Genomic DNA, 8,918 nt, shown 5'->3' with positions numbered 1-8,918 from the left:
GCTGCCCGGCTTTTGGGTCACATGTTTGGTCAGGAGCTCCAACAAAATAGATTTTACCAAGAAAAACGTTTAAGTAGATTGATTCTATAGGGCCTGAATGCTGAGGTACTCACTGCATCCGGCCATGTCTGAACAATCGTTACTCCACAACCTCTAACCTTGAAATTGTTTATCTCTGTGATGTAGAACACAAGGAATCCTTAAACTGTGAATTTCCCTATAAGCTTTTATCTGTTGAAAACAGAAAAGGAACATTTAGAGGGGTCATAACGGAGAGTTTACGAGGCTGTGGAGTCAGGCTCTAGCACTTTGTTCCTCAAACCAGGGTCCACAGACCAGCAGCGTCCGCATCATCTGGGAGCTTGCTGAACTACAGAATTCCAGACCCACTGAGTCAGAATCAGCGAATTAACAAGCTCCCCAGGTGATTCAAATACACACTGATGTCTGAGAAGCACGGCCTTAGATTTTTGACCTGGACTCTGATACCTTCCAGCTGTGTGAACTTGGGTACATTACTCATCAGTGTCAAATAAATAAACAAATCCAGACTTTGATAGAGAGAGGCTATATTCAGAAAGAAAAGGGGTAATGGGGTAATTACAATGGGGGGGGGGCAGTCCAATGTAATAAGGAAAACACTCCCCCATTAGATCAGCAAGCATCTTGAAAATTAGGGAAAAGGCATTTTTCTTTTCTAGAGACTGAAAGTAAAAAGGGCCAGAAAAAAAAAAAAAAACAGGTGAGGTGAGAGGGCTACATCATTGGGTAATAAATCAGAAGGTTTTACATTGAGGCCAGACTAGTCTCTGGAAAACCAAAAACCAAATCCCTTGCTGTCTAGTTGATTCTGACTCATGGTGACCTCACGTATTATAGAGTAGAACTGCCCCGTAGGATAATCTTTACAGAAGCAGATCTCCAGGCCTTTCTTCTATGGTGCTGCTTGGTGAGTCTAAAGGCAAGAAATGGGAATGTGGAGAATCTGGCCTTGTCATAGATAAATAAAGGACCATCTGTGAGTCTTATCTAAGTCATTTGGGATGAATGGTTATTTGCAATAAGCCATCTTCCTGAACGCAAAGGATGGGACAATTTCTTTAACCATCCCTGTTTTCCTGTATCACAGGATTCAGGTAAAATTTAACATTATCATCACCTTGCACCCTAGTTTCTTTATTATAAGATAAGGTTGGTTACAAAAAGATAACAACACAATCCATACGAGGAGCTTTGTTCTTGTCGTTAGGTGCCCTTGAATCAGTTCCAACTGATAGCAACCCCATGTACAACAGCACGAAACACTGCTAGGTCCCATGTCGTCCTCACAGTCCTTGCTATGTTTGAGCCCATTGTTGCACCCACTCTGTTGATCCATCTCATTGAGGGTATTTCTCCTTTTTGATGACCCACTACTTTATCAAGCATGATGTCCCTCTTCGGGGAATGGTCCCTCCTGATAACATATCCAAAGTACATGAGACGAAGTCTCACTGTCCTTACTTCTAGGGAGCATTCTGGTTGTACTTCTTCCAAGACAAATTTGTTCGTTCTTCTGGCAGTCCATAATATATTCAATATTCTTCACCAACACCATAATTCAAAGGCATCCATTCTTCTTTGGTTCTCCTGATTCGTTGTCCAGCTTTTGCATCCACGTAAGGTGTTTGAAAGAACCATGGCTTGGGTCAGGCACACCTTAGTCCGCAAAGTGACATCTTTGCTTTTTAAGACTTTAAAGAGGTCTTTTGCTGCAGATTTGCCCAAGGCAATATGTCATTTCTTGATTGCTACTTTCATGGGCATTGACTGTGGATCCAAGTAAAATGAAAATCCTTGACAACTCCAATCTTTTCTCCATTTATCATGATGTTGCTTATTGGTCCAGTTGTGAGGATTTTTGTTTTCTTTATGTTGAGGTGTAATCTGTACTGAAGACTGTGGTCTTTGATCTTCAACAGTAAGTTCTTCAAGTCCTCTTCACTTTCAGCAAGGAAGGTTGCGTCTTCTGCATATCACAGGTTGTTAATGAGTCTTGCTCCACACCGGATGCCATGTTCTTCTTCATATAGCCCACTATCTCAGATTATTTGCTCAGCATACAGATTGAGTAAGTACGGGGAAAGGATACAACCATGACTCACACCTTTCTTGATTTTAAAACGCACGCTATCCCCTCGTTCCTTTCGAACGACTGCCTCTGCGTCTAAGTAGAGGTTCCTCACGAGCACAATTAGCGCCTAATGAAGTAAGCACTCAGTGGTAGCTACATGTTATTTTTTCTAATTTGCATCCAGATCCCACTGTGTAAAAGGGGCTTTAATCATTTTCAGCACAGGAGTCCACTCTAGTCTAGCTGGGGGAGAAATAGTTCAGTTCATCATGATTTAAAAAAAGAAGTAAGAAAAACCCTTTGAATTAAGCTCATGTGTTCCTTTGGAGTCATGTTTTCTGAGAAAACTCTTTGGAGCATTATCCAGCCTCTTGTTTAAATAAACGTGTTTCACATAGATAGGCGGTACAGGGCTTTGATGTCGTTGCTTATCCACGTTGAGGCTCATCATCTCTCAGCCATTTTCTAATGGAGCCGAGTCTCTGATCAATTTTGGGAGCTGCCTTTTGAGGCAGAGTCTTTAAGGCTGTATCATTTCTGTGACCCAGAAAGAAACTGCATTTAACTAGGTCACAAAGGAATTCAGTGGCAGGTGACAGGATCTTGGTGTGTGGGAAGGCTAACAGTCTGGATGCTTGTTTTAAATGGTTGGAAATTGACTTTGAGAGGAATGACATTAAAATGACCAAAAGGGCAGCAACTTCAGGGACAAAACTGAAATGCAGTGATAAGATTTACTGTGTAAATAATTCACCTAGTACAGAAAAAGACTCCGGATGGGCTCTGAGCACAAAGGGTTTCTTTTTTTTTTTTTTTTTTCATGTCTCAGAATATAATTAAGAATTCAGGATACAAGGTAATTAGAGAAACTGTAACCTGGAGGCACACTGCTGAATTATTCTGATCATTTTTAACAATGAGAAAATTTAATTTCCTAGTCATGTGGCATAGATTTTAAATTTGGATAATATGAAGAGAAATGTTAATATATTGCAGCCAGAAAATTAAATTATTTCTTTTGATTTTCCAATAAAAATCAGGATCAAATGATAAAATCTAAAGCATGGAAATTATTGTCAGAACTAAAAAATACTTACACAAATTACAATTGAATCTCATGACTTTCTTAACACTAAATTGCCTGTGTTGCTCTCTTTGAATTGTGTGTGCAACTAAATAAATATATTTCATTCTTTGATGTTATATATTGGGGCAAAGGAGGTAAATAAGTCATTCCGATTATAATTGAGGTGATGTTGAGCTTCCAGTGAATTACAACTCACTTTCTTTGACCCATAAAGACCGTCAACCTTGTTGAGCTTCTGATTATTTTTGTTGTTGGGTACTGCCAAGTCAATTTCAACTCATAGTGATGCCATGTGATAGAGTAGAGATGCCCCCATAGGCTTTTCTTAACTGTAATCTTTATGGGAGCAGATCACCAGGTCTTTCTCCCACAGAGCTGCTGGGTAGGTTTGAACTCTTAACTTCTTGGTTAGCAGTCAAGAACTTAACTGTTGAGCCACCAGGGATCCATTCTAATTTAACTCGTAGAGTTAAAAATTAAGGATTAAGCCCTAATAAGAGCCCTGGTGGCAAAGTGGCTAAGAGCTCAGGCTGCTAACCAAAAGGCTGGGAGTTTGAATCCAACAGCCACTCCTTGGAAACCCTACGGGGCAGTTCTACTCTGTCCTATAGGGTCTCTATGAGTTGAAATTGACTCAACAGCAATAGGTTATGGTTACACAGCATAAATAGCATACAAACTATAATCGACAATACAAACACACCAGAAGATAAGCTAGATAACTGGGATCTTCTAAAAATTAAATATTTATGCTCATCAAAAGACTTCACCAAAAGAGTAAAAACAGATCATACAGACTGGGGAAAAAATTTTTTTTGGCTACAACAAACCGAACAAAGTTCTAATCTCTAAAATCTATAGGAAAATTCAACACTTCTACAACAAAAAGACAAATAATCCAATTAAAAAATGGGCAAAGGATGTGAACAGACACTTCACCCAGAAGACATTCAGGCAGCTAACAGACACATGAGGAGATGCTCAAGATCACTAGCCATTAGAGAAACACAAATCAAAACTATAATGAGCTACTGTCTCATTCCAATATTACTGGCATGAATAAAAACACAAAAAATAACAAATATTGGAGAGGCTGCAGAGAGCTTGGAACTCTTATGCACTGCTGGTGGGAATGTAAAATGGCACAATCATTTTGGAAAACAATATGACACATCCTTAAAAAGCTAGAAAGAGAAATACCATATGATCCAGCAATCTCACTCCTAGGAATATATCCTAGAAAAATAAGAGACTTTATACCCATAGACATATGCACATCCAGGTTCACTGCAACATTTTTCGTGATAGCAAGAAGATGGAAACAACCTAAGTGCCCATCAACAGAGGAGTGGAATAACAAACTGTGGTACATGCACACAATGGAATACTACACAACAATAAAGAACAATGATCAATCTGTGAAACATGTCACAACATGGATGACTCCAGATGGCATTACGCTGAGTGAAATAAATCAATCACAGAAGGACAAATATTTATGAGACCACTGTTATAAAAACTCATGAAAATGTTTACATACAGAAAGAAACAACCTTTGATGGTTACTAGGGAGGAAAGGGGTGGGAAGAGAAAAACACTAACTAGAAAATAGAAAAGTGGTAACTTTTGTGAAGGGTAAGACAGCACAAAATACTGGGTAAGTCAGCACAAGTTCTCCAAGGCAAGGTCATAGAAGCTTCATAGACATGTCCAAACTCCCTGAGGGACTGAATTACAGGGCATCTATACAAAGCCAACAGCCACATCACTCTAAATGGAGAGAGCCTGAAAGCATTTCCCTTGAGAACGGGAACCAGACAAGGATGCCCTTTATCACCGCTCTTATTCAACATTGTGCTAGAGGTCCTAGCCAGAGCCATTAGGCTAGACAAAGAAATAAAGGGCATCCAGATTGGCAAGGAAGAAGTAAAATTATCTCCATTTGCAGATGACATGATCTTATACACAGAAAACCCTAAGGAATCCTCCAGAAAACTACTGAAACTAATAGAAGAGTTTGGCAGAGTCTCAGGTTATAAGATAAACATACAAAAATCACTTGGATTGCCTACATCAACAAAAAGAACATCGAAGAGGAAATCACCAAATCAATACCATTCACAGTAGCCACCAAGAAGATAAAATACTTAGGAATAAATCTTACCAAAGATGTAAAAGACCTATACAAAGAAAACTACAAAGTACTAGTGCAAGAAACTAAAAGGGACCTACATAGGTGGAAAAACATACCTTGCTCATGGATAGGAAGGCTTAACATTGTAAAAATGTCTGTTCTACCAAAAGCCATCTATACGTACAATGCACTTCCGATCCAAATTCCGATGACATTTTTTAATGTGATGGAGAAACAAATCACCAACTTCATATGGAAAGGAAAGAAGCCCCAGATAAGTAAAGCATTACTGAAAAAGAAGAAGAAAGTGGGAGGCCTCACGCTGCCTGATTTTAGAACATCTTACACAGCCACAGTAGTCAAAACAGCCTGGTACTGGTACAATGACAGGCACATAGACCAATGGAACAGAATTGAGAACCCAGATATAAATCCATCCACATATGAGCAGCTGATATTTGACAAAGGCCCAGTGTCAGTTAATTGGGGAAAAGATAGTCTTTTTAACAAATGGTGCTGGCATAACTGGATATCCATTTGCAAAAAAATGAAACAGGAACCATACCTCACACCATGCACAAAAACTAACTCCAAGTGGATCAAAGACCTAAACATAAAGACTAAAACGATAAAGATCATGGAAGAAAAAATAGGGACAACCTTAGGAGCCCTAATACAAGGCATAAACAGAATACAAAACATTACCAAAAATGATGAAGAGAAACCAGATTAACTGGGAGCTCCTAAAAATCAAACACCTATGCTCATCTAAAGACTTCACCAAAAGAGTAAAAAGACCACCTACGGATTGGGAAAGAATTTTCAGCTATGACATCTCCAACCAGCGCCTGATCTCTAAAATCTACGATTCTGTTAGAACTCAACCACAAGAAGACAAACAACCCAATCAAAAAGTGGGCAAAGGATATGAACACACATTTCACTAAAGAAGATATTCAGGCAGCTAATAGATACATGAGAAAATGCTCTCGATCATTAGCCATTAGAGAAATGCAAGTTAAAACCACGATGAGATTCCATCTCACTCCAACAAGGCTGGCACTAATCTAAAAAACACAAAATAATAAATGTTGGAGAGGCTGCGGAGAGATTGGAACTCTTATACACTGCTGGTGGGAATGTAAAATGGTACAACCACTTTGGAAATCTATCTGGCATTTTCTTGAAAAGTTAGAAATAGAACTACCATACAACCCAGAAATCCCACTCCTCAGAATATACCCTAGAGAAATAAGAGCCTTTACACGAACAGATATATGCACACCCACGTTATTGCAGCACTGTTTACAATAACAAAGAGCTGGAAGCAACCAAGATGTCCATCAACGGAGGAATGGTTAAATAAATTATGGTATGTTCACACAATGGAATACTACGCATCGATAAAGAACAGTGATGAATCTGTGGAACATTTCATAACACGGAGGAACCTGGAAGGCATTATGCTGAGTGAAATCAGTCAGAGGCAAAAGGACAAATATTGTATAAGACCACTATTATAAGATCTTGAGAAATAGTATAAACTGAGAAGAACACATACTTTTGTGGTTACGAGGCGGGGGAGGGAGGGAGGGCAGGAGAGGGTTATTTACTGATTAGTTAGTAGATAAGAACTACTTTAGGTGAAGGGAAGGACAATACTCAATACAGGGAAGGTCAGCTCAACTGGACAGGACCAAAAGCAAAGAAGTTTCCAGGATAAACTGAATGCTTCGAAGGTCAGCGAGCAAGGGCGGGGGTTTGGGGACTATGGCTTAAGGGGACTTCTAAGTCAATTGGCAAAATAATTCTATTATGAAATCATTCTGCATCCCACTTTGAAACGTGGCGTCTGGGGTCTTAAATGCTAACAAGCGGCCATCTAAGATGCATCAATTGGTCTCAACCCACCTGGATCAAAGGAGAATGAAGAACACCAAGGTCACAAGATAATTATGAGCCCAAGAGACAGAAAGGGCCACAAGAACCAGAGACTTACATCATCCTGAGACCAGAAGAACTAGATGGTGCCTGGCCACAACCGATGACTGCCCTGACAGGGAGCACAACAGAGAACCCCTGAGGGAGCAGGAGAACAGTGGGATGCAGACCCCAAATTCTCATAAAAAGACCAGACTTAATGGTCTGACTGAGGCTAGAAGAGTCCCGGCGGTCATGGTCCCCAAACCTTCTTTTGGCCCAGGACAGGAACCATTCCCAAAGACAACTCATCAGACATGGAAGGGACTGGACAATGGGTTGAAGAGAGATTCTGATGAAGAGTGAGCTACTTGTATCAGGTGGACACTTGAGACGGTGTTGACATCTTCTGTCTGGAGGGGAGATGGGAGGGTAGAGAGGGTTAGAAACTGGCAAAACGGTCACAAAAGGAGAGACTAGAAGGAGGAAGGGGGCTGACTCATTAGGGGAAGAGTAAGTGGGAGTATGGAGTAAGGTGTATATAGGCTTATGGGTGACAAACTGACTTGATTTGTAAATTTTCACTTAAAGCAGAATAAAACCTATTAAAAAAAAAAATCCTAACTCACAAAAAAAGTCCAGACTTACTAGTCTGACAGAAACTGGAGAAAACCTGAGAGTATGGCCCCCCAGACCCCCTTCTAGCTTGGTAATGAAGTTACTCCTGAGATTCACCCTTCAGCCAAAGATTAGACAGGCCCATAAAACAAAACTAGACTAAATGGGCACACCAGCCCAGGGACAAGGACGAGAAGGCAGGAGGGGACAGGAAAGCTGATAACCCAAAGTCGAGAAAGGGAGAGTATTGACATGTGGGCTCAGCAACCATTGTCGCAAAATAATACGTGTATTAATTGTTTAATGAGAAACTAATTGTGCTGTAGATGAAGGTTTACTCACTGTTGCCAACCAGAAAAATATCTTGTTGGCAGAAGCACCCAGACAGCACTCTTCCTGAGTACGTGTATTCTGAGTGCAGGTGGTCACTTGGTTAAGATCCCTTGGAGCAGATCATTTCACATTCTGGTTTTGACCACCAAGGGGTGGGGGGGATTCCTTTCCTCAAAAAACATAGCTGTTAGTCTAGAAATCCAAATTAAAATTAAATGGCATGGTCAGCATATTATGCCTCTGCCTTACTGACTGCACCGAAAGTTTTCTTTTGCTGAGACACAGCTGGAGATCTGAGGGGAGAGAGAGATGAGAAGAATCCTTAACCTTCTGACACTGGCGTTAAGGAGGATCCCTGCTAGACATCCCTAAATCATAGGCCTATCCATTGAGGGGTTTTGTTTTAGAGAATGAGAGCCCTTGGAGGCATGGATTCTGCCAAGAGGACTTGAGGCCAGGCCCAGGCGCAGCATCAAACTCCAGCAGGCCACAAGGAAGAACCTCACTAAGCAGTGGATGCTTTCTAGAAACTTCACACCATGCTCTCCAAAGACAACGTCTACACACTTCTGCGTGGACTCTCTAGAAGCTGCTTTTGCAGGGCAAACACAATCTTAGGTTTTACGTTTATTTGGGGGCAACTGAAGGAGATTACTGAGTTCTAAAACACCCTCAAATTCACACCGTGGCGTGGCCACTGATCACGCGCTTAG

The sequence above is a fragment of the Elephas maximus genome, chromosome 7 (assembly GCF_024166365.1).
Source record: "Elephas maximus indicus isolate mEleMax1 chromosome 7, mEleMax1 primary haplotype, whole genome shotgun sequence".
NCBI lineage: Eukaryota > Metazoa > Chordata > Mammalia > Proboscidea > Elephantidae > Elephas > Elephas maximus.
This window is presented reverse-complemented; position numbering follows the sequence as displayed.